Raw genomic sequence first — 12,736 nt, forward strand, 5'->3', positions numbered from 1 at the left:
GAGCTTGGTTTTGGGGGCTGTGGAGGCGTGTGTGTGTGTTTCTGAAATGGGAAAAGTTCACTTGTTAGAATAACCGGCTTCTGAAGGAAGTAAGATGCTTCAGCAGGCAGGGAAGGCAAAGCAGGAGAGGAGAGGAGAGGGACAGGCAACACCCCCCCTTTCCTCCCTAGCTACAGGAGAGTATGGGGGGGCATTTCTTTGGCAGTGTGCCTCTCTGTCAGGTGGTGGACAATTGCAGGGAGGGGGGGTGACCAGGGAGTCTCGTGTGCTCTAGTATCCCTCCCTCTTTACTGGGGGCAGAGTGTTGCTGAGCTCATGGAAAAACAGTGCGGCTCGCAGCCCTGGTTTCCAGGAAACTAAACTCCCCCAAACTAGCAGTTGCCAGTTTAAGGTTACACCTCACAGCGCAGGATCAAGACACTGCACATTTCTCTCTCTCTCTCTCTCTCTCTCTCCCTCTTTCTCTCTGCCTCCAGGAGTTGTTGATCCAGAATGCTTCTTCTTCAGCAGACAGTCTGAGAGCTCATCAAACGTTAAGGGAAAGAGAGAGAAGGAAAGGGCGCTCAGGGGCGCACAGTATTATTATTGATGGGGGCTTTCGGAGCTCTGACAACTGTGTTGTGTTTCACCTTAAGCAGCGGAATAAGTATTGAACTCTTTAGTGTGTCTCTGGGTGGGAGGAAATATTTATCAGCACCCGATGAGGAAAGCACCTGGTGTCAGGTCAGGGTGATGGATGACTTTGCAAGTCCAGACTGGGCAATGAAGAAGGGTTTCTAGTTAGAAATAAGGATTGCTATTGCTGATGCCAGCTAGGTATTTTATCTTCTCTTTTTCCACTGACTCTAACATTCAAACAAAAGACTTTCAATATACATTGAAATCCAGCAGACTTCATAAAGTTAGCTTTAGCAAACACTGATGCAACGTGAGAAGGAGCAGGATAGTCACTCACTGGGAACATGGGGGGAAATTCATACCACAGGCAACACCGTTGCACATGTTTTTCTTTCTGTTGCTTTCCCATTTTACCCCATTCAAAATTTAGGTTCAAAACTGGTATTCTTTACCAGCTGATGGTAAGTGGGTATCATAACACAGTAATGGTCTCTGTCTCACTGGCACTACTATTCAATTTTTATGTGTAATGCAGTATGATATGTTGAACATATGTATGCATATCTCTGCAGCAACTTTATGAAGGATTTATTAGTGGTTTGTTCAAGCAAACAATTTCATTAAGCTTCCTATAAAGAGGGTGCTGGTAGGGAAATGATTCAACCTGACAATACCAGTTCCTTTCATTAATAATGGCTTCCCTAAATAATTTTAAACTTGCAGAAGTGTATAAATGTCAAATGTTAAGTCCTTTCAAACATCCTTTCAATCTTCTTTAAGTAAAGGAATGGAATTGAAAATTAGGGAAAATGCTGATAAATCTATTACGGCTCACTTCATGGTATACCTGACTAATATTGAATTTTATTTCAGTTGAGAATCAGAGAGATAATTTGGGAAAGTGATCTATTTTTAGTAGGCCTATAAACTCTTGAAATGTAGTATACAGACTTCAGTTAAGTATGCATAATGCAGGAAGTTGATGGTAGATAGGGAATAGGAGAATTAATCATTGTTATTGACACAGTGTATTGGTTTGCTTCTTCACAAACCATAATATATTTTATTCAAAAATAAAGTAACATTTTTATAAACACCCCTTCCCCTCCAGAAAGGAGTTGTTTAGAGCATCTTACAATTGTAAGAACAGAAATTAAAATAACAATAATTCATCATTAAAACACAACTACCAGACTAAAAGCAACATCAAAGGACAAAAACAACAAAGAGCCAAAATTAATAATCAAACGAATGTAAAGGCTATGCTTACATGGGCGCTAGCTGTACCTTTCCTGCTTTTTTGCGCAGAAAAGGGCAACTAAAATGATTAAGGGGCTGGAACATCTTCCCTATGAGGGAAGGTTACATCAACTGGGATTGTTTAGCTTGGAGAAAAGGAGGCTAAGGGGAGACATGGTAGAGGTGTACAAAATTACGCATAGTGTGGAGAATGTGGACAGGGACACATTTTTCTCCCTCTCCCAAAATACTAGAACCCAAAGGGGTCATCCCATGAAACTGATTGGTGGGAGATCCAGGACAAATAAAAGGAAGGACTTCTTCAAACAGCGCATAGTTAAGTTATGGAACTCAATATTAGCTTTAGTCATAGTAAATTTAAGCTTGTCCGTATGGTTCTCTTGGTTATTTTAAACTGTTGTGTACTTTTATAGTTGTATGCTTTTCTATGGATGTATTTGTCATGGCCTTCGGCTAGCACAATAAACTGATGATTGATTGATTGATTGAACTCAATATTACAGGATGTGGTGATGGCCATCAATCTGGATGGCTTTAAAAGGGGGTTGGATAAGTTCCTGGAGATGAAGGCTATCAATGGCTACTAGCCCTGATGGTTGTGTGCTATCTCCAGTATTCAAGGCAGTAAGCCTGTGTGCATCAGTTGCTGGGGAACATGGGTGGGGACCATGTCCTGCTTGTTCATCCCTGGCCGATGGCTGGTTGGCCACTGTGTGAACAGAGTGCTGGACTAGATGGCCCCTTGGTCTGATCTAGCATCAGGGCACTTCTTATGTTCTTAATAATGAAAATATGGCTCATGCATAGTGAATCCTCCCTCTGAAATTTGCATGCAGCACGGCCCCTCCCCCTCCTTCACATGCTCCCATGGGTGCCTCTGTCCCCTTCCTTGTCCCCGCTGGCGGTGACAGCCTGCAAAGGCAGGTGCCTGGGATCTGCCTTTACGCCACACTGATTGGCCAAGCAAAGCTGTCTGTCATCCCACTAGCGGAGGGGGACGCTCTCCCTGTTTGGTGCAGAGGAAATTTAATTGCTATTAAACCTCGAGCTTTGGACTTTTTTGAGCTTTCAATTTTTTCTGCCTGTCCACACTGCTAATACAAATAAAAAGGAAGATGACCCAGCTAAGCAGTTGATGCAGACAGTTCCACATACAGGGTGCTACCACAAGGTAAGGCCTGCCATGTGTTACCACCAACCATGCCTCAGAAGGCAGTGGTGCAGCAAGAGGGGTGCAACATTTGATTCGCATAGAAGGAGACCCCATGTAGCCTGTCCCAAGCCGTTTAGGACTTTGAAATGCCACAAACTGGAAGTCAGTGCAGTTAATACAATAAATGGACCGCATAATCCCAGCACTTTGCCCCATCAGAGTTTGAGTGGTACTGTGGCAACATTCAGCATTAGTTGGGTTCCAAGTGGTTTTCAAGAACAGCACCCTCTAGAGTGTGCTATAGTAGAGGAGGTCAGTCAGAATGTAACTAATACATCTATAAATACACTATATTTGTGAATGTAAGTATATTTGTTCTAGTTCCCTCTGTTCCTGTTCTTCCAATAGAAAATAGCATTTGTATGCCCACTATTAATTGCAGTGGGAAATAACTAAAAAAGTGCAGAATACTTCTTCTTCTTTTTACTGGTGATGTTTTAGCATAGTAATCTAACCAAGGTCTATATTTGAGACGTGGTTACATTATTTTATATTTGCTTGAAGCGATATCAAAAAGGATTCAAACTGACCTGGTTTCCACATCATTGCTTAGGGAGTTATGATTGAGCAAGAGCAAGCGAACATCTTGGCATCCGCCTGCTTGCTTGCTCCCATGGGTGTTTTTTTTGGGGGGGGGTTTACAACTTTGAGTTGTCACTCCCCCAACAACCCAGAATTCCAGGTTTGGATGTCACACTAAACAACTCATGGAAGGAGGACCATTCCTAGGTTGTTTAGCTCAGCAGGAGTGGGTGAGAACCAGTATCCTCATTCCCTCCCACTTCTTTGTGAATTCCCAGGGTTTAGAACAGCTTTTCTCAAGCTTGTGTTCTCCAAATGTGTTTGACTATAACTTCCAACATGTTATGCTTGGAGTTGTAGTCCATTATATCTAGTGGGCCGTTGGGGAAGGCTGGTTTCAACAAACCATAGGTAGCTTTGACATGTGCACTGGCTCATTGTCTTGTCTCTAAGGGCTCCATCACACCAGCAATTTATCACACACTTGCCATGCCTGGTATGTGGATTCGCAGCCCGGTACTCACATGATGTCATCCATGTCCTGCACTCATTTTGCCTCTTCCTCTCCGTGTTTTGTTTCTTTTTGGAGTGGGGAAAGTCTGGATTATTTTCCCTCCATGTGAAATAAATGTGCTCCTCCCTCCTGTGTATTGTTACCACTGTGTTCTATCAGACCATCCCATTCTTTGTTGTGTTTGTGCGTGTCTAAAGGCGGTCTCACTAACAAAAGAGGAAGGCGGTATGGTTCTCCACTCAACCGTGAAGGGGGAGGGAGGGAGGTCCCATTTAACTCTTGTTCTTACTCCTGAGTAGGCATGACTAGGGATACATTTTTACCTTAAAAGTAATGTGGAAAATGCACTCTCCTTCCCTGCAGCTCCCTCATTTTTAATAATAAAGGTCTGCTTCAGATGACACTCTGGGCTTTGTGGTTAGCTTAATCATGTTCGGCTGTGGTTAATGCTGCGACATGCAGAATGCTTGCAGAAGACACTGTTAACTCTCTTTTGTGGTTAAGTTTTCGTTAACCACACGCTAACCACGCTAGTGCTTAAGTAGAGCTTTTAGCATGCCAAATTTGAATCAAATAGGTTCATCCCTTGATTTTTTTAGGAATTTTTTAATCCCCCCCTAAACCTTTCTCCTGATAGTCCACCAGTGTGAAGGATTTATTTTCCTTTCCTTTAATCATGCAAAGCTGTGCATCACCAAGTTCATAAAATAGAGATCTGCTGTTCCCTTACTCAAGAGTAAATCCCATTGATTTCAACTGCATTTACATCCAAGTCATACTAAAATACCATGTATGTTTACCTTTGAGTAGACCCCATTGAACCCAGAGAGACTTACTTCTGAGCAAACAGACGTAAGACCTCAGAAGTAAGTATAGGGTTGCAGAGCACTTCTTTCCAGTTTCCTGTTTTCAACTTTTTTTAAAAAAAGCTTCTGAGTGACCACACTATAAAAATCAGTTCTGTATGTGTTTACTCAGAAGTAAGTCTCTCTCTGTTTTGCTCATTTCAAAGGGTGGGCAGATGAACAATAATTTTAACTAATTTCCTTTGTAAGGGTGGTCAGGTCCCCTCCTTTGCTCCAAGGTAACCAAAATGCTTACATCTGTGTAAGTTTTAAAGATAAAGAGATCAAACTTCGCACGGTGATAGCTGTTAAGGAGGGCTTTAGCCAGCCCATGTTTTAATCAGATCGGTTCATCCCTCAATTTAAAGGAATTTTTGAAATGGAAATTAACAAAAATGCTTAGATTTACATATTTTTAAAATATAAAGAAATCAAACTTGGCACAGTAATAGCTCTTAAGGAGGGCTTTATCCATGCCAAATTTGAATCAGATCAGTTCATCCCTTGATTTTGTAGGCTTTTAAATTTTTTCCCCCTTAAACACTTTTCCTGATTGTCCACTAGTGCGAAGGATTGATTTTCCTTTCCTTGATTCATCAAAGCTGTGGATCTCCAAGTTCATAAAATATAGATTTGCTGGTTCCCTTACCCAAGAATAAATCCTATTGATTTCAACTGCATTTACATCCAAGTCATACTAAAATCTGATGCATGCTTACCTTTGAGTAAACCCTATTGAACAGAGAGAGACTTACTTCTGAGTAAACCCATATAGAATTGATTTTTCATTGTGTGCTCACTCAGAAGCTTTTTTTAAAGTCTAAAACAGCAAACTGGAAAGGAGTGCTCTGCAACCCTATACTTACTTCTGAGGTCTTACTTCCATTAAGTCTCTGGGTTCAATGGGGTTTACTCAAAGGTAAGCATACATGGGATTTTAGTATGATTTGGATGTAAATGCAGTTGAAATCAATGGGATTTACTCTTGAGTAAGGGAACAGCAGAGCTCTTATTTTATGAACTTGGAGATGCACAGCTTCACATGATCAAAGGAAAGGAAAATCAATCCTTCACACTGGTGGATGATCAGCCTAAAGCCCTCCTTAAGAGCTATCGCTGTGCCAAGTTTGATCTCTTTACGTAGATGTAAGCATTTTTGTTAATTTCCATTTTAAAAATTCCTTAAAATCAAGGGATGAACCGATCTGATTCAAACTTGGGGTGGCTAAAGCCCTCCTTAAGAGCTATCACCATGCCAAGTTTGATCTCTTTATCTTTAAAACTTACGCAGATGTAAGTATTTTGGTTACTTTGGAGCAAAGGAGGGGACCTGACCACCTTTACAAGGGAAATTAGTGACAATGACAGTTCATCTGCCCAACTTTTGAAACGAGCAAAACAAACCATCCGCTCCTCCTCCCCTGTAAACCTTTCCCAAGGGGTGGGGCAGGAAATTTCAACGGCATAGTAGCGTTCCAGTTGAAAAGCTACATGAGCTGAAAGAACACAACAATGCACAAATGTGAAAGTGCCCAGCAGTCTACTCGCTAAGGTGATGGAGGGGGAAACCGCGAATGAAAACTGGATAAAAAAGTAGGTGTGATGGAGCTCTAAATACAGCAACTTCATTCACCCAGACAAAATCTGTCATATGTAGTAGTACAATTTGGTTTAGGGAAGGAAATACTCAAAGTTCAATATACCACAAAATGCCTTATAAACGACAGGCAAGCTATAGCGGGGGAAAATAGCTTTTTATTCCTAGATCAATATGATGCACTCTGTGAACATCTAATACCATATAAAAGCATTCTTTTTAAATATCAATAGAAGTTCAACCAGGACTTGCTAAATCTGTTCCTGGCATAGCAGGATATATATTGTAATAAAATTGTACACAAACAAAACAGTATTTACATAGTATAAACACCTAAGAGGAGGAGGAATTTTTTTGTGTATTTTCCATTTGACCTTGCAACTCTGAAATCAGAACATAAATGTCTTTTCAGTCAAATATTACAATACTGGTTTAACTTTTTCTTTTCTTTTTTTGCATTTCCTTGGCATGAAACATTTCTCTATGTTCCAGCACCAAATATAAGGGAATGACTTGTTGGGAGTATTCTTCAATGAAAATATTCTTTGTAGTGTGCATAAAACTGTCCCAGAAGAGCTATACCTGGAAACTTCCATTGGAAATAAAAGAACTAAGCTGAGTGGGTTAATGCAAGGAGTCTTGGATCTTAGTTTTGATCTACTGTTGAACCCAGTTGGGACCCAAAGTTCTACACTGGGTGTGCCTAAGAACTTGTGATTGTTCAGTAAGATCTTTCAGTACCTACCCCTTTGAACAGAAGATCTATCCCATGTCATAACGCAAAATGATTCTGAAACTTCTCAGTTTTCAAATGCTATTTGCCATGCATCATGTGGAGCTGCTGTGTTAGAAAGACATATCCAAAGCCACTTAGGCTTTGTTCTTTGGAATCATGGCTGTTATATTTAGTAGAGGAGACGTCTTGCTTAGGGTTTCACAGCATGTAGTTACAAGGTATGTGGAACAAGACCCTTATCCATTAGAGTCCCTTCCTGTGAAATCCACTTCCTTTTGAGATATGCATGAAACTGAGTGCATATGCATATAACATGAGTTGTGAACCTGTTGAGAAAGCGCACTTTTATATGTACAGCCTACCCTTTGGGATCAACCTCTACGGAAGATGGACGTGGAGAGCACTGACTGGCTGATTTGTGTGATGTCACTAGGTCATTTCCTCCTCATCCTTCATGGACCATCTTTAACAATAGTACAAATAATCAGCCAAACAAATGCTCAAGTAACTAAATATTCATCATGTGGAAAGCTAAAAGAAGGATGGGAGCGGTGGGCTATCTCTATATGTAGCCTAAGTAAATCCCTACTGACATTTAGGGAATGTTGTAAATTGTCCTTATTTAGATGTGCATTGGAAATTATCCATCGGACTGGTTTCACTGTAATTGCATTACTTTTTAGTTTATTTTGAATACAATTTGATTTACTGGATTATTCTAATTTATTGCAAGCTGCCTGGGGTTATATAAAATGGCTAGGGGGAGACATCTTAAAAGAATTAAAATTTATTGGCATGGGGTGTTATCATTGTCCCATGCCCCAGTGGACATGGGTGGTTGAGCGCCTATCCATCTAGAAGCAAAATGGTACCATCAAAAATAAGAGTGGTTTCTATAGGGTTGGATGATTTCCTAGGTATGCGGGAGTTTGTACATTTCAGAGATAGTTTTAACCCTACCCAACCAAAACAGTCTGTCAAGTTTTCCATTTACAAAATTCAAATACATTAGGATGTTTTAATTTTGGTACGGAAGATAGATAGACAAAATAAAATAAACTTGATTACTTTACTTTCAGTGCAAAAATTCCATGTTTGTTGTATACTCCTTACTGCTGATTTAATAGAGTCCAAAATTCAGTTCTAGTAATCTCCTTGAGTCAAGAAGAAGGTTGTCCTAACTTTTACTCAAGGTGCATCCAACAGAAAATTTACATAATCATAGTATCTGGCTGGCTACCTAAGTTTAGATATTAACATATTTTAAAATGTGCTTACTTTTTCAATTGGAATCATAGATGCTTTTGCTTTCTTCCTCTTTCAGGATTGGCTAATCTTTTATTATGCTTCATCATCATCATCATCATCTGTCACTAGGTGTCACTATAGGGATATTTGCACAGCAAGCAGCACTTCAGCAGAATTTAGAGACAACACAAAATATCAGCATCTAGACCAAAGACAAGCCCCTTGAAGACAGACAGATCTTCATTTGCTCTCTCTAGTAATGGGTGGTGGGGCAATGTATTTAGAACTGCTGCACCAGTACTCACTCCTATCTTCTTTATAAGAAAATAGAACAAATAGGGACACAGATCTACACATGTTAAAGGTGCAGGGACAGTGTCTTTGAAATGCCAAAAGCTTGAGGAAAAGCAGTATTGTTCCATTTCTGGATAATGGTGCATATAGTTTCCTTCAAATATTGCACTTATATAGAGAAAGAGAAGTATAGTATCAATTCCAAATTAAAGTACATAATGAGAAGGTTTCTCAAAGATGTTGCAACTGCATTATGATCTCTTTGTGATCCATTTCATACTTGAAGAACCAATGATTTATAGTATTCAGTCAGTGAGTCAACCTGCTGTTTTTGATGAGTTATTGATTTTCAGATGTTTCTTCTTAAGGGGAATACAAAAATTAAGGAGTCATAAGGTTCTGAACCATTATTTTCTTGAACCTACTTGTCCCTGGTCTCAAACACAGGACCATAACTACTGCTGACCAAGTTTGCACGTCTTGGTTTATTTATTATTTATTTATTTATTTATTTATTACATTTTTATACCGCCCAATAGCCGAAGCTCTCTGGTTAGTCTCAATTTTAGGTGGAAAGCTTCAGAAAAGGCTTCAAAAATGATTTAGTTGGGCGATCTTAAAACCTGATTGTCTGCTACATAATTTGCAATTTAAAAACACACTGATGCTCTCTGGATCCCTGAATTTTTTTTTAACTGTTAACATATAATATATGCTAAAAGTTGCCAGTCAAGTTTTCTTATGTGGCTTTACTTGTTCTTTTTGTGATTAATTCATATAAATATGTGAGGCTCTTGATATAAATCTGTAGAACTTAGAACTGAATTGAAATTATAACATGTACTCCATAGTACAGTGTAGTAAATATGTCATTTTTGTATACCTTTGGCCTACCATAAATTATTGATTTTGAGTTTTAGCTGTTTTAGCTGTTGATGGACAATTGCATTTTTACTCTGCTAAAAAGAGTTGTATGCTATCTACTTCTTTTATAGCCAGCATTGGTTTTCCGATCTAAATGTGTTATCGTAAGCAGGGCTGTGTTCCCTTTGAAGTGCTGTTGTCCTGAGATGCACTTTCATTATCTCCTTCCAATACGCATTTTATTTCTGAAGGATATTGTGGTTGAGGTTTAACTTTAAAAAATCGCTAAAAATCAGGGCATGATCCGATTTCCTTCAAAGTGGCCATGCCTAAGGTCCAATGTGGAAGCTATCATGGGGCCCAGTTACATGTGTGTATCTTGAAAAATGACGGAGATTAATGCAGTTTCGTAAATGGGGGAGGCGAATGCTGAAATCTTTAACAATTCGCTAAAAATGAGGGGATGATCCCATTTCCTTCAAAGTCATCATGCATAAGGTCCTATGTAGAAGCTATCACGATGCCCAGTTACATGTGTGTATCTTGAAAAATGACGGAGATGAATGTAGTTTTGTAAATGGTGGGGGGAAATTTTAAAAATTCCTTAAAAATCGGGATGATCCGATTTGCTTCAAAATTGGCACAACTAAGGATCTATTTAGAAGCTATCACGTTGCCCAGTTACATGTGTGTATCTTGGGGAAAAAGGGTATAGGTATTTTTCTTTTCCAATGTAAGTCTATGGGGGGAAATCCGGACCTCCGGACCTTGCTCTGGATTGGTTTGGAAGAGGTCCGGATCAATCCAGATCGGTTTGGACCCAATCCGGAAGGTCTGGATCCAGAGCGGATTGGTGGGTCCCTGCACAGCCCTAATCTAAAGTTTTTTGGGGGTGGGTGGGACCTGTGGCCCTTCAGATGCTGTTGGATTCCAGTCCTATCAGCACTACCCAGTATGGACAATGAGCAGGGATAATGAAAGTTATAGGGCATGTCTACACCTAGGGAGGGAAGGGGGAGGATCTTGCAATATGGTGATTGCGAGATCCTCCCCCTCAGTCCACACACGGTGTGCGACATCCCAGGAGGAAGAACGCTGCACCTGCCATTTTTTAAATTGGAGATGAGTGCATGAGTGCTCCAACAATAAAGGTAAGTTGTTTTTTAAAAAATGATCCTGCTCCCGCTCTCCGTGCCCCATGCCCGGTTCCTGGCTCGTCGTGTTTACTTGCGAGGAGCCGGGCCAACACCCAAACGGCCAACCAACACATCAGGATTAAAGCTGTCCCAGTTAACCCGGGGAAAGGGAGAGATCATCTCTCCCTGCCCCCGGGATCCCCTGTGCGTCATATGGATGGACAGGGATGATCCTGGGGCGATCCCCAGGATAAGCTCTCATGTAGACATGCCCTCAGTCTCACATCTAGAAGGCTGCTGGTTGCCCACTCGTGTCTCATGACTTTGATTTTCCCTCCTGAACAATTCCTTTGTAGTTAGAAAAAAAGGTGGAAGATGCAATAGGGAAACATGGGCTTGTTTTTTTTAGAAATGGCAGATGACATTGACTTAGGTTGGCCGTATGACCTCTTTTGTACTGGTCCGACCAATATTTTAAGGACTGCCTGGGAAGGCATATGGGTTTGATATGCCTGGTACCAGACAAAAAAGGATGAGATGAGGTCGCCGGATGATCAGTAAATGTAATAAAGTTAGCCAGCAACTGAATTGAGCTGCCTGCCGAGTAACTTGCATAGAAACTTCAAATCTCTCTGGGTAGGTGTGAAGGGAAATGACATTGCTTCCATTTCCTTTACAGGAGACACTTGTATGGAAAAACAAAAACACAAATGGCTGCTACTATGGTCAGGCTACAGGGGCTGCTTTCCCCCCACCTACCCCCATGCTATTATCCCTGTAAAGGAAATGGAAACAATATTTTTCTCTTCCATTCCTACTCAGAGGCATTTGAAGTTTCAATTTGCACTGTGCAACAGGGAGCTCAGCTCAATTGCTACAGCACCTTGCCTTTGGCTAGCTTTATTACATTTTTAAAAAGTCACATTGGCTGGCCAATTGAGTCCTCATTTTATAGTAAGGATTGCACCACCACTAGAAAGGAATTACTATGCAAATCCTATTTATCATTAGAATCATAGAATTATAGACTAGTAGAGTTGGAAGGGGCCTATAAGGCCATCAAATCCAACTCCCTGCTCAATGCAGGAATCCACCCTAAAGCATCCCTGTCCAGCTGCCTCTTGAATGCCTCTAGTATGGGAGAGCCCACAACCTCCCTAGGTAATTGGTTCCATTGTTGTGCTGCTCTAACAGTCAGGAAGTCTAATTTAATTTGATTTAGGAGGATAGTGATATGAATGATTGAACTAAAGGAGGATAGTTTATTGAAAGAATTTGATTTTAGAGCAGGATCTGGGTCATCTTGGGGTAGTTTAATTGAATAAAAACTGATTTGGGTGATCATCTTTGTAGATTGGTACCAGAGCCAGTGTGGTGTAGTGGCTAGAGTGTTGGACTGGGAGTCGGAAGATCCAGGTTCTAGTCCACACTCAGCCTTGAAGTTCACTGGATGACTTTAGGCCAGTCACAGACTCTCAGGGCTCATCTACACCAAGCAGGATATTCCACTGTGAAAGCAGTATATAAAAGGCAGGAGCCACACTACTGCTTTATAGCGGTATTGAAGTGCACTGCAGGATCTAAGCTACTGTTTTATAGTGGTACTTAAGTGCACTGACAACTGATGGGGCCCAGGACACAGCTACACCAAGCAGGATATAACACTATGAAAGTGGTATGGAAGAAGTATATAGTATGTGTCATGCGTCCCAACAGTTGTCAGTGCACTTCAGTACCACTATAAAGCAGTAGTGTAGATCCTGCAGTGCACTTCAATACTGCTACAAAGCAGTAGTGTGGCTCCTGCCTTTTATATAGCGCTTTCATACCACTTTCATAGTGGAATATCTGCTTGGTGTACATGAGCCCTCAGCCAAACCTACCTCACC

The sequence above is a fragment of the Elgaria multicarinata genome, chromosome 10 (assembly GCF_023053635.1).
Source record: "Elgaria multicarinata webbii isolate HBS135686 ecotype San Diego chromosome 10, rElgMul1.1.pri, whole genome shotgun sequence".
Lineage (NCBI taxonomy): Eukaryota > Metazoa > Chordata > Lepidosauria > Squamata > Anguidae > Elgaria > Elgaria multicarinata.